This window comes from Cervus canadensis, chromosome X, assembly GCF_019320065.1.
Source record: "Cervus canadensis isolate Bull #8, Minnesota chromosome X, ASM1932006v1, whole genome shotgun sequence".
Taxonomy (NCBI): domain Eukaryota; kingdom Metazoa; phylum Chordata; class Mammalia; order Artiodactyla; family Cervidae; genus Cervus; species Cervus canadensis.
In genome coordinates, this window is record NC_057419.1 from 30,166,702 (window position 1) to 30,185,780 (window position 19,079).

The following is a 19,079-nucleotide window of genomic DNA, read 5'->3' on the forward strand; positions in this document are numbered from 1 at the left end:
TGATAATGAGTGATGTTGAGCATCTTTTCATGTGTTTGTTAGCCATCTGTAAGTCTTCTTTGGAGAAATGTCTGTTTAGATCTTTGGCCCAATTTTTGATCGGGTCATTTATTTTTCTGGGATTGAGCTGCTGGAGTTGCTTGTATATTTTTGAGATCAATCCTTTGTTCCTTCATTTGCTATTATTTTCTCCCATTCTGAAGGCTGTTTTTTCACCTTGCTTATAGTTTCTTTTGTTGTTCAAAAGCTTTTAAGTTTCATTAGGTCCCATGTGTTTATTTTTGCTTTTATTTCCAATTTCTGGGAGGTGGGTCATAGAGGATCTTGCTGTGATTTATGTCGGAGAGTGTTTTGCCTATGTTCTCCTCTAGGAGTTTTATAGTTTCTGGTCTTACATTTAGATCTTTAATTCATTTTGAGTTTATTTTTGTGTATGGTGTTAGAAAGTGTTCTCGTTTCATTCTTTTACAAGTGGTTGACCACTTTTCCCAGCACCACTTGTTAAAGAGGTTGTCTTTTTTCCACTGTATATTCTTGCCTCCTTTGTCAAAGATAAGGTGTCCATAGGTGCGTGGATTTATCTCTGGGCTTTCTATTTTGTTCCATTGATTTGTGTTTCTGTCTTTGTGCCAGTACCATACTGTTTTGATGACTGTGGCTTTTAGTAGAGCCTGAAGTCAGGCAGGTTGATTCCTCCAGTTCTCTTCTTCTTTCTCAAGATTGTTTTGGCTATTCGAGTTTTTTTGTATTTCCATACAAATTGTGAAATTATTTGTTCTAGTTCTGTGAAGAATACCGTTGGTAGCTTGATAGGGCTTGCATTGAATCTATAGATTCCTTTGGGTAGTATACTCATTTTCACAATGTTGATTCTTCCAATCCATGAACATGGTATATTTCTCCATCTATTTGTGTCATCCTTGATTTCTTTCATCAGTGATTTATAGTTTTCTATGTATAGGTCTTTTAAGTAGATATACATCTAAGTATTTTATTCTTTTCATTGCAATGGTGAATGGAATTGTTTCCTTAATTTCTCTTTCTGTTTTCTCATTGTTAGTGTATAGGAATGCAAGGGATTTATGTGTGTTAATTTTATATAATGCAACTTTACTATATTCATTGATTAGTTCTAGTAATTTTCTGGTGGTGTCTTTAGGGTTTTCTATGTAGAAGATCATGTCATCTGCAAAACAGTGAGAGTTTCACTTCTTCTTTTCCTATCTGGATTCCTTTTATTTCTTTTTCTGCTCTGATTGCTGTGGCCAAAACTTCCAAAACTATGTTGAATAGTAGTGGTGAGAGTGGGCACCCTTGTCTTTTCCTGATTTTAGGGGAAATGCTTTCAATTTCTCACCATTGAGGGTAATGCTTGCTGTGGGTTTGTCATATATAGCTTTTATTATGTTGAGGTATGTTCCTTCTATTCCTGCTTTCTGGAGAGTTTTTATCATAAAAGGATGTTGAATTTTGTCAAAGGCTTTTTCTGCATCTATTGAGATAATCATATGGATTTTATCTTTCGATTTGTTAATGTGGTGTATTACATTGATTGATTTGCGGATATTGAAGAATCCTTGCATTCCTGGGATAAAGCCCACTTGGTCATTATGTATGATCTTTTTAATATGTTGTTGGATTCTGTTTGCTAGAATTTTGTTAAGGATTTTTGCATCTATGTTCATCAGTGATATTGGCCTGTAGTTTTCTTTTTTTGTGGCATCTCTCTCTGGTTTTGGAATTAGGGTGATGGTGGCTTCATAGAATGAGTTTGGAAGTTTGCCTTCTTCTGCAATTTTCTGGAAGAGTTTGAGTAAGATAGGTGTTAGCTCTTCTCTAAATTTTTGGTAGAATTCAGCTGTGAAGCCATCTGGTCCTGGGCTTTTGTTTGCTGGAAGATTTCTGATTACAGTTTCGATTTCCTTGCTTGTGATGGGTCTGTTAAGATCTTCTATTTCTTCCTGGTTTCAGTTTTGGAAAGTTATACTTTTCTAAGAATTTGTCCATTTCATCCAAGTTGTCCATTTTATTGGCATAGAGCTGCTGGTAGTAGTCTCTTATGATCCTTTGTATTTCAGTGTTGTCTGTTGTGATCTCTCCATTTTCATTTCTAATTTTGTTGATTTGGTTCTTCTCCCTTTGTTTCTTAATGAGTCTTGCTAACGGTTTGTCAATTTTGTTTATCTTCTCAAAAAACCAGCTTTTAGCTTTGTTGATTTTTGCTATGGTCTGTTTTGTTTATTTGCATTTATTTCTGCCCTAATTTTTAGGATTTCTTTCCTTCTACTAACCTTGAGGTTCTTCATTTCTTCCTTCTCTAGTTGCTTTAGGTGTAGAGTTAGGTTATTTATTTGCCTTTTTTCTTGTTTCTTGATGTAAGCCTGTAATGCTATGAACCTTCCCCTTAGCACTGCTTTTACAGTGTCCCATAGGTTTGGGGTTGTTGTGTTTTTATTTTCATTTGTTTCTATGCATATTTTGATTTCCTTTTTTTAAATTTCTTCTATGATTTGTTGGTTATTCAGAAGCGTGTTATTTAGCCTCCATATGTTTGGATTTTTAATAGTTTTTATTTCCTGTAGTTGAGATATAATCTTACTGCATTGTGGTCAGAAAAGATGACTGCAATGACTTAAATTTTTTTGAATCTACCAAGGCTAGATTTATGGCCCAGGATGTGATCTATTCTGGAGAAGGTTCCATATGCACCTGAGAAAAAGGTGAAATTGATTGTTTTGGGGTGAAATGTCCTATAGATATCAATTAGATCTAGCAGGTCCATTGTGTCATTTAAAGTTTGTGTTTCCTTGTTAATTTTCTGTTTAGTTGATATATCCATACGTGTGAGTGGGGTATTAAAGTCTCCCACTATTATTGTGTTATTGTTAATTTCCCCTTTCATACTCGTTACCATTTGCCTTGCATATTGCAGTGCTCCTATGTTGGGTGCATATATATTTATAATTGTTATATCTTCTTCTTGGATTAATCCTTTGATCATTATATAGTGTCCTTGTTTGTCTCTTTTCACACTTTTTATTTTAAAGTCTATTTTATCTGATATGAGCATTGCGACTCCTGCTTTCTTTCGGTCTCCGTTTGTGTGAAATATTTTTTCCAACCCTTCACTTTCAGTCTGTGTGTGTCCCTTGCTTTGAGGTGGGTCTCTTGTAGATAGCATATATAGGGGTCTTGTTTTTGTATCCATTCAGCCAGTCTTTGTCTTTTGGTTGGGGCATTCAACCCATTTACATTTAAGGTAATTATTGATAGGTATGGTCCCGTTGCCATTTACTTTATTGTTTTGGATTCGTGTTTGTACAACCTTTCTGTGTTTCCTGTCTAGAGAAGATCCTTTAGCGTTTGTTGAAGAGCTGGTTTGGTGGTGCTGAATTCTCTCAGCTTTTGCTTGTCTGTAAAGCTTTTAAATTCTCCTTCATATCTGAATGAGATCCTTGCTGGGTACAGTACTCTGGGTTGTAGGTTATTCTCTTTCATTACTTTCAGTATGTTCTGCCATTCCCTTCTGACCTGAAGAGTTTCTATTGATAGATCAGCTGTTATCCTTATGGGATTCCCTTTGTGTGTTACTTGTTGTTTCTCCCTTGCTGCTTTTAATATTTGTTCTTTGTGTTTGATCTTTGTTAATTTGATTAATATGTGTCTTGGGGTGTTTGGCCTTGGGTTTATCCTGTTTGGGACTCTCAGTTTCTTGGACCTGTGTGACTATTTCCTTCCCCATTTTAGGGAAGTTTTCAGCTATTATCTCCTCGAGTATTATATCATGGCCTTTCTTTTTGTCTTCTTCTTCTGGGACTCCTATGATTCGAATGTTGGGACATTTCACAGTGTCCCAGAGGTCCCTGAGGTTGTCCTCATTTCTTTTGATTCTTTTTTCTTTTTTCCTCTCTGCTTCATTTATTTCCACCATTTTATTTTCTACCTCACTTATCCTATCTTCTGCCTCCATTATTCTACTGTTGGTTCCCTCCAGAGTGTTTTTGATCTCATTTATTGCATTATTCATTTTTAATTGACTCTTTTTTATTTCTTCTAGGTCCTTGTTAAACAATTCTTGCATCTTCTCAATCCTTGTCTCCAGGCTATTTATCTGTAACTCCATTTTGTTTTCAAGATTTTGGATCATTTTTATTATCATTATTCTAAATTCTTTTCCAGGTAGATTCCCTATCTCCTCCTCTTTTGTTTGGCTTGGTGGGCATTTTTCGTGTTCCTTTACCTGCTGGATATTTCTCTGCCTTTTCATCTTGTTTAGATTGCTGTGTTTGAGGTGGCCTTTCTGTATTCTGGTGGGCTGTGGTTCCTTTTTATTGTGGAGGTTTCTCCCATTGGGTGGGGTTGGACGAATGGCTTGTCAAGGTTTCCTGGTTAGGGAAGCTTGTGTCGATGTTCCAGTGTATTGAGCTGGATTTCTTCTCTCTGGCATGCAGTGGAGTGTCTAGTAGTGAGTTTTGAGATGGGTCTATGTGTTTCGTGTGACTTTGGGCAGCCTGTATGTTGATGCTCAGGGCTATGTTCCTGCGTTGTTGGAGAATTTGTGTGGTATGTCTTGCTCTGGAACTTATTGGCTCTTGGATGGTGGTTGATTTCAGTGTAGGTATGGAGGCTTTTGAATGATCTCTTATTACTTAATGTTCCCTGTAGTCAGGAGTTCTCTGGTGTTCTCAGGTTTTGGGCTTAAGTCTCCTGCCTCTGGATTTCAGTCTTATTTTCCAGTAGCCTCGAGACTTCTCCAACTATACTGTGCTGATAATAAAACTTCTAGGTTAATGGTGAAAAGATTCTCCACAGTGAGGGACAGCCAGAGAGGTTCACAGAGTTACATGAGGAAGAGGAGAGGGAGGAAGGAGATAGAGATGAGCAGGAGGAGAAAAAGGGGGACTCAAGAGGAGAGAGACAGATCTACACAGTACTCTGTTCCCTAAGTGTTCTCCATAGCCCAGAACATCCACAGAGATTCACAGAATTGGATTGAGAAGAGAAGGGGGAGGGAGGAAATATAGGTGATTTGGGGGAGAAAAAAGGAGAGTCAAAAGGGGGAAGGAGTAAACATCACACTCCTGAGTAAAAATGGGTACTGAATATTGGATTCTTATATGTCCAAAATTGATATCAAATACTGAAACACAAAGAATAAAAATCTAGAGTAGAGGTTAGACTCCTAAAAATACAATATTAAAAACAAAAACAAAAACACAAAAAATTTAAGAAATATATATGAAGTTCACTTTAAAAATAGGGTCTTTTTTTTTGCAAGGTTATAGTGGGTTATGAAAATGAATATTAAGGAGTAATAGAGGACTTTAAAAAATAAAAGAAAAAAATTTTTTAATTAAAAAACATTTTAATAATAAAAAATAGTAAAAATATATATCTAGGAATTTCTCTGGAGCTGTTGTGGGCAGTGTGGGTTTGGTTCAGTTTCAGATAGCTCCTTGTTCCAGCTTACACTTCTCAATATCTATAGGCCTCTTCCAATGTAGTCGGTGTTAACTACAGGGATTTTAATCTGTTGCACCTGTCACTTCTAAAGCTGTTCCCTTTGTTTATTTGGCTTCTGTTTGCAGGTCTCTACAGTGTCTAATTTCCACCCTGACACAAGTCGGCGGAGGTGGTCTCTTGTTTAGGTTCACTTGTTCAGTCGTGCTGTGGGGAGGGAGGGGAACTGCAGACAAATGTCACTGGCGTGTGTGGGGAGTACTTACAGTGTTCCAGCCACACTGGGTTTGCCCCCGCTCGCAGCGTGTGTGCTTTCCCAGTCTACACTGCTCAGGCTCCAGGCTGCTCTACAGGGAGTGGGCCCTGAGTTGTGTGCACTTCCCAGGCATAAGCCACTCAGGTTCACGTTTTCAGGTACTCCACAAAGGCCCAGGCTCGGTTGGGCCTGCGTTTTGTGCCTTCCCTGGCTCCAGCAGCTCAGGCAGCCAAGAGCTTGACAAGCACACTCTCCCCAGGTGCGGTGCACCTTATCCCCTTCCTGGTCCCAGCCTCAGTTTCCACGTGCTGGTAGGGTGCACCCTGTGTCTCTTCTGGGGAGCTGGTCTCTAGCTGTAACCCTCCTGGCAAATGTCAACCATCCAGAATCTCAGGAAGTCTTTGGTTAGAAACTAGAAGCCTGTTTGCAGTTTGGTAGGGGATGCCATCTCTGGGGCCAGGTTTGCCCCTTTCCCCTCCCCCCTGCCTCCTGCCTCCAGCAGGGGATGGGCTGTTCCGCAGCCAGCTAGCTCTTCTCTGGAATTGCTCAGTCCTTCCTTTGTTCTGCGAATGGGCCAGCAGTATCTTCAGTTAGGGCTTTTTGCCGGTTAATTTTCTCTCTCTCTCTTGCTATCCCACAGTTTTAAGTTGCTGTCTCACATTAGCTCCCTCTGATTGCCCTCAGGGCATTCAGGCCCGGTCCTTACCCTAAGCAATGCCGCCCGCTCCTTTCCGTTCAACCCCCACTTGCTGGTGGTGGATGTGAGCGTCTGGGGTACTTTTCTGCTGGGAGTTGCTTTTAGGCATGTAATCTGTGGATTTTATTTATTTTTCCTCCCGGTTAGGTTGCCCTCTGAGATTCGAAAACTTTCCCCAGACCTGCTGGTGAGAGGGTTTCCTGGTGTTTGGAAACTTCCTCTATTAAGACTCTCTTCCTGGGATGGGTCTCCATCTGTAACTCTTTTGTCTCTTTTTTTATCTTTTATATTTTGTTCTACCTCCTTTCGAAGACAATGGGCTCCTTTTCTTGGCGCCTGATGTCCTCTGCTAGCAATCAGAAGTTGTTTTGTGGTGTTTGCTCAGCATTCAAATGTTCTTTTGATGAATTTGTAGGGGAAAAGGTGGTCTCCCGGTCCTATTTCTCTGTCATCTTACCTCCTCCCTCAGTCATTTTTTTCTTAATACCTTTCTACATTTTCCAGTTATTCTATGATGCACATAAATTGTTTTTATAATATAAATAATATATTAAGGGATTCCCTGGCATTTCAGTGGTTAGGAATAGGTGCTTTCACTGCAATGGGCTCAGGTTCAATCCCTAGTAGGGAAACTAAGATCCTGCAAGCCATATGGTACAGCAAATATATATGTGTGTGTGTGTGTGTGTGTGTGTGTGTGTGTGTGAAATAGTTTTGAAAGTATATTAAACATAACAGAAAAGAGAAAAAACTATGAAGAAAGTTTAATTCAAGTATAATCCCACCACCTATGACTCAAAGGTTCTCTGGGTTTAAAAACTGAATCTGCTAACTTGAAGTGGGCAGAAGCAATTAAATGGCTATTTTGCCAATGAGTACTCCAATGGAAAACATGGAAATATACTATTTTTTATTATCGATAATTTAAACACAGTACTGTGAGACATTGACCAAAACTGTACTGAAGTCATTTTGTTTAGTGTTACATCAGGTAAATGACTTTGTTCTCAGTGCCACAGACTATGAATTAGCAGTACAACCACCAGTGTTCTTGTGTTCTCACTCTTTTAGGAAACACCTATTCATATACTTACCTGTACTAACCAATAATCATTAGCAAATCTATTTATCTAGTCAGTTTAATTATTTAAGATGCTATTGAAGTAAAATTCACTAATGATTTATGAGAACACCTTAAATTTGGTGGTTTATAATCAATAAAGAGCTTCTATACATTCTCTTTTAATTCTCAAAAAAAGTTTGAGGATTATCAAGCCTTGTTTATAGATGATATCTATGTAATTCTTTTTCCTAAAGTGATTTCTCCAAAGTCACACAAAATAGAGTAGAGTCAAGACAGGAACCCCAGTCTTTTCAACTTAAATCCAGTCTTTTTTTACACACACCTACAGATTCATGAAATCATTCCATTAACAAATAGTGGTTGAGTCCTTCCTATTTGCCAGGAATGTTTCTAGGTGCTGGAACAGATACAAGGAAAAATGGATGAAGATCTTAGAATTCTCTGTGGTTGTAGAGGTCATAAACGTAGTTGGTAGTATGGATCTTTGAAAACCAAAGGATAATAATAAGCAGCAAAGAAGCCTACACCAAAGATACTAACAGCAAAATTGACAGATGTGAATATAGTGCTTTTGTTTCCCACTTTTTGATGGAAATACAAAGCCAGATAAAGAAAAAGCGGGAAAAGTCTCCTGTAATAATTGAGATGACTGTAAACTTCATTTTAGGTTTTGAGTTATAAATTTGAGGTGAGTCCTAAAAAGTATGGGAAGCAGTAAACCAACTGCATGTATCAGTAGACATCCTTCACATGCATCTACATAGTGTTGTTCAGTCACCCAATTATGTCCGACTCTTTGCAACTGCATGGACTGCAGCATACAAGGCCTCCCTGTCCTTCACCATCTCCCGAAGTTTGCCCAAGGTCATGTCCAATGCATCAGTGATGCCATCCAACCATCTCATCCTCTGATGCCCTCTTCTTCTTCTGCCCTCAATCTTTCCTAGCATCAGGGATTTTTCCAACATGTTTGCTGTTCACATCAGATGACCAAAATACTAGAGTTTCAGCTTCAGCATCAGTCCTTCCAATGAGTATTCAGGGTTGATTTTCCTTAAGGTTGACTGGTTTGATCTCCTTGTTGTCCAAGGGACTTTCAGGAGTCTTCTCTAGCACCACAGTTCAAAGGCATCAATTCTTCTGGCACCCCACTGAACGGTCCAGCTCTCACAACCTAACCACTGGGAAGACCATAGCCTTGACTATATGCACCTTTGTCAGCAGAGTAAATGTCTCTGCTTTTCAATACACTGTCTAGGTTTGTCATAGCTTTCCTGCCAAGAAGCAAACATCTGATTTCACAGCCACAATCACCATCTGCAGTGATTTTAGAGCCCAAGAAGAGGAAATCTGTCACTATTTCAACTTTTCCCCCTCTATTTGCCATGAAGTAATGGGGCAGGATGCCATGTTCTCAGTGTTGGTTTTTTTTTTAATATTTAGTTTTAAGCCAGCTTTTTCACTCTCCTCCTTCACCCTCATCAAGAAGTTCTTTAGTTCCTTTTTGCTTTCTGCCATTAGAGTGGTATCATCCATATATCTGCGATTGTTGATGTTTCTACCACATATCTTGATCCCAGCTTGTAACATCCAGCCCAGCATTTCTCATGATGTGCTCAACATATAGATTAAACAAACATGGTGACAGCAGACAGCCTGGTCATACTCCTTTCTCAATCTTGAACCAATCAGTTGTTCCATACAGGGTTCTTACTGTTCCTTCTTGACAGGTTTCTCAGGAGACAGGTAAGATGGTCTGATATTCCCATCTCTTTAAGAGCTTTCCATAGTTTATTATGATCCACAGTCAAAGGTTTTGGCATAGTCAATGAAACAGAGGTAGATATTTTTTCTAGAATTCCCTAGCTTTCTCTATAATCCAGCAAATGTTGGCAATTTGCTCTCTGGTTCTTCTTCCTTTTCTAAACTCAGTTTAGACATCTGGATGTTCTTGGTTCACATAATGCTGAAGCCTAGCATGCAAGATTTTAAACATGACCTTACTAACATGGGAGATGACTGCAATTGTCCAATGGTTAGCACATTCCTTAGTACTACCCTTCTTGGTAATTGGGATGAGGATTGACCTTTTCCAGTCCTGTGGCTACTGCTGGGTCTTCCTTATTTGCTGACATATTGAATGCAACACCTTGATGGCATCATCCTTTAGGATTTTGAATAGTTCTACTGGAATTCCATTGCATCCACTAGCTTTATTAACAGCAGTGCTTCCTAAGGCCCAGTTGACTTCTCTGTCCAGAATGTCTGGCTCTCGGTGGCTGACCACACCATTGTAGTAATCCAGTTCATTTAGATCTTTTTTGTACAGTTCTTTCATGTATTCTTTCCATCTCTTCTTGATCTCTTCAGTGTTGACTAGTCTCTACCATTTTTTGTCCTTTATTGTGCCCATCTTTAAGCAAAATATTCCATTGGTATCTCCAGTTTTCCTGAAGATATCTCTAGTCTTTCCCCTTCTGCTGTTTTCTTCTAGTTTTATACACTGTTCATTGAAGAAGTCCTTCTTTTCTGTCTATGCTGTTCTTTGGAAATCTGCATTTAGTTGAGCATACGTTTTCCTTTCTCCCTTGCTTTTTGCTTCTCTTCTTTCTTTAGCTATTTGTAAGGCCTCTTCAGATAACCACTTTGCCTTCTTGCTCTTCATTTTATTTGGGATGGTTTTGTTCTCTGACTCCTGTACAAAATTATGAACCTCGGTCTATAGTTCTTCAGTCACACTGTTTACAAGTTCTAATCCCTTGAATCTATTCATTATCTCTACTGCATATTCATAGGGGATTTGATTTAAGTCATACTTGGCCAGCCTAGTGATTTCCATGCTTTCTTTAGTTTAAGCCTGAATTTTTCTTTGAGAAGCTGATGATCTGAGCCACAGTCAGCTCCAGGTCTTGTTTTTTGTTTTTTTTTTTTTTTTTTTTTTGCTTACTGTATAAAGTCATCTCTTGTGTTGCTGGAAAAGGGTATGTGATATGACCAGTGCATTCTCTTGGCAGAATTCAGTTAGCCATTGCCCTGCTTCAATTTGTTCTCCAAGGCCAAACTTGCCTGTTACTCCAGGTATCTCTTGACTTCCTATTTGTGCAGTCCAATTCTCAATGATAAATAGAACATCTCTTTTTGATGTTAGTTCTAGGAGATCTTCTAGGTCTTCATAGAACTGATCAACTTCAGCTTCTTTGGCATTGGTGGTAGGATCATAGACTTGGATTACTGTGATGTTGAATGGCTTTCCTTGGAAACAAACTGACATCATTCTGTCATTTTTGAGTTTGCACCCAAGTACTGCATTTCAGACTCTTATTGATTATGAGGGCTACTCCATTTCTTCTATGGGATTCTTGCCCACAGTAGTAGATATAATGGTCATCCAGATTAAATTCGCCCATTCCCGTCCATTTTAGTTCACTGATTCCTAAGATATCGATGTTTATTCTTTTGAGTTATAAATTTGAGATGAGCCCTAAGTGTGCATCTCTTGTGGCTCAGCTGGTAAAGAATCTGCCTGCAATGTGGGAGACCTCGGTTCAATCCCTGGGATGGGAAGATCCCCTGGAGAAGGGAAAGGCTACCCACTCCAGTATTCTGGCCTGGAGAATTCCATGGACTGCATAGTCCATGGGGTCACAAAGAGTCAGACATGTCTGAGCAACTTTCACTTTCACTAAAAAGTACAGGAAGCAGGTAACCAATTGCATATATCAGTGGATATCCTTCACATGCATATACATACTACCTATACAGAACACTTTTATATAGGTTATCTCATTCAACATTGTGCAACAGTTAGACTCTGTATTATAGTTCCTGTTTTACAGGTGAGAAAATTGAAACTTAGGAACCTAATTTATAGCCACATGAAAGTAGTAGAGTTGAGGGACGGCAGAAGAGTTAATTTATTATTAAATTATTAACTCTACTTTCCATGCAATATGCTTCAGCTATCTCATTTAAGCCTTTCAACAACCTTAGGAAGCAGACTCTATTTTGTTATCCCCATTTTATAGATAGAAAAACAGATGTAATGAGATTAACTTGATAATGTCACAAAGGTGATAGATAAAGTGCAGGAAACAAGATTGGAACCTAAGTGAGATCAAGTCAATTTGTTTCTAGAACCCAGGTCCTTAGATTAATCCAGATTGTAGTCATCTCCTATAGTAGAGACTCATCCAGATTATATTCCTCTGTCTCACCTGCAATACCAGATTTAACCTGTGGACCAAAAATCATACTTTATGACTGAGCTGGGTAACTCTGATACAATTTTCTATTAATGCTTAGTACTCTGATGAATTCTTTGGCAATCCTTTTGTGCCGTAAACTCAACAGTTCTTTAATTCAAGTTGAATTGGTTATGCTTATTAACATTGCATTGTAATTTTAAATTTCTTGTGAAAAAAATCTATTAATTAAAAGGATAACCAATGTTATGAACAAATAGTGTGATTCACTTTTATTTCCAAATGAATAGCTGTATCACCTTTCAGATGTATACCTTGACTTCATTCTGTTGTTTCCAATGACCTCAAAATTTCTACTTGGATATTTTTCAGATATATATCTTATCTTCTTGACTATTTATTCCCCATTCTTCCATTATTTTTGAATGACTTTTCAAATACATATTGCCAGCCTTATGAAGTTAGTTTACTTGTGAGTATAAAACCCCTCCTGTAAATCTTAAACAAGTCCTGGAAGATCTGTGGGGCAGGAAAGGCAGGTCTTGAATTAAAAAATTATACTATCTTGTATAAAAGAGTATACCTTGTATAAAAAGTGTAAAAGAGACCTATAAAATGATATATTAAGAACTGAGATGCCTCCCTTAGTGTTGATTTTTTTTTATTGGCATGCTTTGATTCCATTCTATTTTTCTTTCATGTAAATTCTAGAGATATTTATGTTTTGTGGTTACCTTGGGAGTTATATAAAATATCTTATAACAGCCTAACTTATTAATAACTTAAGTTCAGTCATAGACAAAAACCATATGCTTTAACTTCTCTTGCACTTTGTTGTCACAATTTACATTCGTTCCTATGTGTATCTTTAAACATTTTATTTATAGCTATTTAAAATGATTTTTTAGATTCCGCTTTTAATTGACAACATGCAGTATTTGTTTTTCTCTGTCTGACTTACTTCACTAAGCATAATACCCTCCAGGTCCATCCATATTGTTACAAATGGCAAAATTTCATTATCTTTTATGGCTGAGTGACATTCCATTGTATATACACCACATCTTTATACATTCCTCTGTTTTGATGGATACTTAGGTTGCTTCTATATCTTGTCAATAGCATTTTCTTATAAGGTAGGTTGAGTGGTGATGAATTTCCTTGGCTTTTGTTTGCAAAAATATCTCTCCTTTATTTTTGAGGAACAGTTTTACTGGGAATGGTATTCTTGGCATTTTTTTTTTTTCAGTACTTAGAATAGGTCGTCCTACACCATTCTTATCTTCATGGTTTCTGCTGAAAAAAATCCATTGATTGTTTCATGGAGATTCCATTGTATATTGCCAGTGACTTTTCTCTTGATACTACCAAAAGATTCTCTCTGATTTTTTTTCTTTCTTTTAATATAAATTTATTTATTTTAATTGGAGGCTAATTACTTTACAATATTGTAGTGGTTTTGACATACATTGACATGAATCCGCAACGGGTGTACATGTGTTCCCCATCCTGAAACCCCTCCTCACCTCCCTCCCCATCCCATCCCTCTGGGTCACCCCGGTGCACCAGCCCCAAGCATCCTGTATCATGCATCAAATCTGGACTGGGGATGGGTTTCAAATATGATAATATACATGTTTAAATGCCATTCTCCCAAATTATCCCTGGACATCTTTCCAGTCCTTGTCTCCAGGCTATTTATCTATAACTCCATTTTGTTTTCAAGATTTTGGATCATTTTCACTACCAATATTCTAAATTCTTTATCATATAGATTCCCTATCTCTTCCTCTTTGGTTTGGTTTGGTGGGCATATATCCTGTTCCTTTACCTGCTGAGTATTTCTCTGCCTTTTCATCTTGTTTATATTGCTGTGTTTGGGGGTGACCTTTCCGTGTTCTGGCAGTTTGTGGTTCCACTTTATTGTGGAGGTTCCTCGCTGTGGGTGGGTTTGGACGGGTGACTTGTCAAGGTTTCCTGGTTAGGGAATCTTGTTGTCGGTGTTCTGGTGGGGGGAGCTGGATTTCTTCTCTCTGGAGTGCACTGAAGTGTCCAGTAGTTAGTTTTGAGATGTCAGTGGGTTTGGTGTGACTTTGGGCAGCCTGTATATTGAAGCTCAGAGCTATGTCCCTGTGTTGCTGGAGTATTTGTGTGGTATGTCTTGCTCTGGAACTTGTTGGCTCTTCGGTGGTGTTTGGTTTCAGTATAGGTATGGAGGCTTTTGATGAGCTCTTATTGATTAATGTTCCCTGGAGTCAGGAGTTCTCTGGTGTTCTCAGGTTTTGAACTTAAGCCTCCTGCCACTGGTTTTCAGTCTTATTCTTACAGTAGCCTCAAGACTTCTCCATCTCTACGGCACTGATAATAAAACATCTCGGTTAATGATGAAAAGTTTCTCCACAGTGAGGGACACCCAGAGAGGTTCACAGAGTTACATGGAGAAGAGAAGAGGGAGGAGGGAGATAGAGGTGTCCAGGAGAAGAAGGGGAATCAAAAGGGGAGAGAGTAAGCTAGCCAGTAATCACTTCTCTGTGTTCTCCACAGTCTGGAACCCTCAGAGATGTTCACAGATTTACACAGAGAAGAGGGAGGAAGGAGACAGAGGTGGCCAGGAGGAGAAAAGGGAGAATCAAAAAGAGAGGGACAGATCCAGCCAGTAATCAGTTCCCTAAGTGTTCTGCACAGCCCAGAACACACAAAGAGATTCACAGAGTTGGGTAGAGAAGAGAAGGGCGGGGGGAGGAGATAGAGGCGACCTGGTGGAGAAAAAGGAGTGTCAAAAGAGGGAGAGAGCAATCAAGCCAATAATCTCACTCTCAAGTGAAAATGGGTACTGAAGATTGGGTTCTTAAAGGCACAAAATTGATAACAAATACCAAAAATCAAAGATTAAAAATCTAGAGTAGAGGTTAGATTCTCAGAAATACAATATTAAAAAAACAAAACAAAGTCACAGAAATTATACACACACACACACACACACACACACACATATAAAGTTTGCTTTAAAAATAGGGTCTTTTTTTGCAAGGTAATAGTAGTAATTTTACTATTTACTACTAGTATAATAGTAATTTTCATTATAAAAATGAAAATTAAAGGAGTAAGAGGACTTAAAAATTTTTTAATTTAAAAAATGATAATAGTAAAAATATATCTAGGACTTTCTCTGAAGCTGTTGTGGACAGTGTGGGGTCAGTTCATTTTCAGATAATTCCTTGATCCGGCTTATACTTCTCAAGATCTATAGGCCCCTTCCTGTGTAGTCGGTGCTAACTACAGGGTTTTAATCTGTTGCACCTGTCACTTCCAACGTGGTTCCCTCTGTTTATTTTAGCTTCTTCTGTTTGCTGGTCTCTTCAGTGTCTAATTTCCACCCTGACACAAGTGGGCAATGGTGGTCACTTTTTTATGCTCACTTGTTCAGTCATGCTGTGGGGAGGGAGGAACACTGCAAACAAATATCACTGGCATGTGTAGGGAGTGCTTGCAGTGTTTCAGCCGCACTGGGTTTGCCCCCGCTCACTCACAGCGTGTGTGCTATCATGGTCTACACGTCTCAGGCTCTAGGTTGCTCTGCCGGGGAACTGTCTGAGGTGGGCCCTGGGTTGCATGCACTTCCCAGGTCTAAGCCGCTCAGGTTCAGGTTCTTGGGTACTCCACAGAGGCGCAGACTCAGTTGGGCCTGCGTTTTGTGCCCTTCCCAAGTCCAAGCAGCTCAGGTGACCACGTGTTTGGTGAGCGCAGTCACCCCAGGTGGGGGTTGCGTCTTATCACCTCCCCTGTCCCAGCTGCTCGGTTTTCTGGATGTACAATTGGCGTGCCTTCTCAGGTGTGCCATGTGTCTCTTCTGGGGAGCTGATCTCTGGCTGTGACCCTCCAGGCGGATGTCAACCATCCAGAATCCCAAGAAGTCATGGTTAGCAACAAAGCAAGCTTGCAGTTTTGTAGAGGATGCCTCTTTGTGACCGCAATTGCCCCCTTTTGCCTCTGTTGGCCCTGGCCTGCCTGTCTCTGGTGGGGGATGGGCCGGACTGCAGTCAACTAGCTCTGCTGAGCCCTTTGTTCTGAGTGGGCCTGGCAGTGTCTTAGGTTAGGGCTTTTCGCAGGATTATTCTCTCTCTTTCTCTCTCTCTCTCTTTTTTTTTTTTTTCCTCTCTCTCTCTCTGGCTATCCCACAGTCTGGGTTGCTATCTCAAGTTAGTTCCCTCAGATTGCCCTCGGGGCATTCAGTCCCAGTTCCTACCCTAAGCAGTGCAGCCTGCACCTCCCTGTCCAGCCCCTGCTTGCAAGTGGCGGATGCAAGCGTCTGGGCTGTTTCTCCGCTGGGAGTTGCTGTTAGGCACCAAATGTGTGGGTTTTAGTTAATTGTTTATCTACTTTTCCTCCCAGTTATGTAGCCCTTTGAGATTCCAAGACTCGCCACAGACCTGCTGGTGAGAGTGTTTCGTGGTGTTTGCAAACTTCTCTCTTTTTTAAGACTCTCTTCCCGGGACGGATCTCTGTCCCTACATCTTTTGTCTCTCTTTTTATCTTTTATATTTTGTCCTACCTCCTTTCAAAGACAATAGCCTGCCTTTCTGGGTGCCTGATGTTCTCTGCCAGCAATCAGAAGTTGTTTTGTGGAATTTGCTCAGCGTTCAAATGTTCTTTTGATGAATTTGTGGGAGAGAAAGTGGTCTCCTCGTCCTATTCCTCCACCATCTTAGGACTGCCCCTTTCTCTTTGTTTTGACTTTTGACAACTTGATTATAAAGTGTTTCATTGTGGATTTTAGAGGATTCATCTTATTTGATGATTTGGGGACTTTTACATCTGGATATCTATTTCCTTCTCAAGATATGGGGCTTTTTTCACTCATTATTTCTTTGAATAAGCTTTCTGGTCCTTTCTCTCTTCTCCTTTGGGAACTTCCATACTGTTTATATTGGATGTCTCGATGGTTTCCCATAAGTCCCTTTACTTTTTTCTTTTTTGTTCTTGTTACTTTGATTGGGTTATTTCTAATGAATTGTCTTGACGTTTACTGATCCTTTCTTTGTTTGATCTAGTTTGTTGTTGAACCCCTACAGTGATTTTTTTCACCTAATTATTTCAATCCTTAGCTCCTTAATTTGTATTTGGCTTTTAAAAAATATTTTCTATCTCTTTGTTGCAATTCTCACTTACAATTCTCTTGATCTCACTGAGCATTTTAATGACAACTATTTTGAATTTTCTGTCAGGTAAATCATATTACTTCCTTTCATTTGGGTTGACTTTTGTAGACTGATCTTGTTCCTTTGCTTGGAACATCTTTGATTGATTTTTCATTTTTATTTTCTCTCTGTGTGTGTTCATATCTTTGCATTGGGCAAAGTAGACACCTCTCCTGGTCTTCACACTGACTTGTACAGGAGACAACTCCTACCAATCCACCCAGCCAGATTCTGGGATTCTCTATCAACCCTATCACTCCCCAGGGAGAAGGTGGCAGCTGTGGTTTTGTCAGGTCAATTTGTGGTGAGCCAGCAGAGTGACCTATGGTGTCTGCCAGCCCAAGCTTCCATTTCCATTCTCCCCCAGGCTGCTTGACTGTGGTGGACCCAGCTGAGATTGGCAGGACAGAGGTAAGTACTCTGGAGTGGGGTCTTGGAGAAGTTGGGGGCATTGTACATACAGCTTGACTCTTTCCTTCCCCAGGGGGCAGCAGAGAATTTGGCTTTTTTGTCCACATGTTCTATACTGGGCAGGAGTGGGAGCTATGATGTCTGCAGGCTAAAACGTTCATATACCATGACCAAGTGGGATTTATCCCTGGAATATGAGGATGGTTCAATGTAATAAACTCAAATCATACATCAATATCCAGATAATAGAGGGTAACACCACAAGACAGTATCAATAGATGGAGAAAAAGCAGTTGTCAAAATTCAACAGTTTCATGTTAAAAACTTTCAGCAAACTAGGAGCAAATGGAAGATACCTCTACATAATAAAGATTATGTATGAAAAACCTACAGATAACATCATACACAAGAGTAAAAAGCTGAAAGTTTTTCCTTTAAAAGCAGGATTAAGACAAGGATGCTCACCTCTCACTACTTCCATTTAACACAGTATTGGAAGTCCTAGCCACAATAATTAGGCAAAAAAGAAATACAAGTCATCTAAATTGGAAAGTAAGAAGCAAAACTAACCCTTTTTGCAAAATGGCATGATCTTATATATATAAACCCCCAAAAACATCATTTTAAAAAACTATTAGAACTAAAAATGAGTTAACTAAAGTACAGGATGCAAAGGGGCTTCCCCAGTGGTTCTTTGGTAAAGAATCTGCCTGCAATGTAGGAGATGTGAGTTCAATCCCTGGGTCAGGAAGATGCCTTGAAGGAGGGCGTGGCAACCCATTCCAGTGTTCTTGCCTGGAGAATCCAATGGACAGAGTAGCCTGGTGGGCTGTAGTCCATAGGGTCACAAAGAGTCAGACATGACTGAAGCAACTGAGCATGCACACAAGCACAGAGTACAAAATCAACACACACAAAAGTCATTTGCATTTATATACATTATTGAAAAACTATCTGAAAAGGAAATTAGGAAAATAATCATTTTGTGTAATAGTACCACAAAGAAAAAAATTTTTAGAAATAAATTTAACCAAAGAGGTGAAAGACTCATATACTGAGAACAACAAAATATTGATGAAAGTAATTAAACAAGACTCAAGCAAATGGAAAGATGAATTGTGTTCATGGATTGCAAGTTAATATTGTTAAAATGTTTCTCCCCAAAGAAATCTGCAGACTTGATGTAATATCAAAAATCCAAAGACTTTTAGAGAAATAGAAAAAACAATTTTACAGTTCATATGGAGCCACAAAGGGCCATAAATAGCCAAGCCAATCCTAGAAAGAAGTAGTTCTGAAGGCGTCACACTTCTTGATTTCAAAATTCATTATGAAGGTACAAAAATTAAAAAAAAAAGGTATGGTACTGTCATAAAGAAAGAAATATAGACCAGTGGAACAGAAGAGTGAAGAAAAAACCCAAACTTACATGGAGAACAACTCATTGAGAAAGATGCCAAGGATATATAATGGAGAAAGGATTGTTTCTTCAACAGATAGTGTTGGGAAGTCTAGATATTCACATGTAACAGAATTAAATTGGAGCATTATCTTATACCACACACAAAAGTCAACTCAAAATGGATTTAAAAATTAAATATTTTCAATAAAATAAGATACACGAATTTATTGTGCAACATGGGGAATATAGCCATTACTTATAATAACTATAAATGGAATACAACTTTTAAAATTGTGAATCACTATATTGCATACCTGTAACTTATATAAGGCAAACCAAGCAATATCACAGTAATCCAAGCCTATGTCC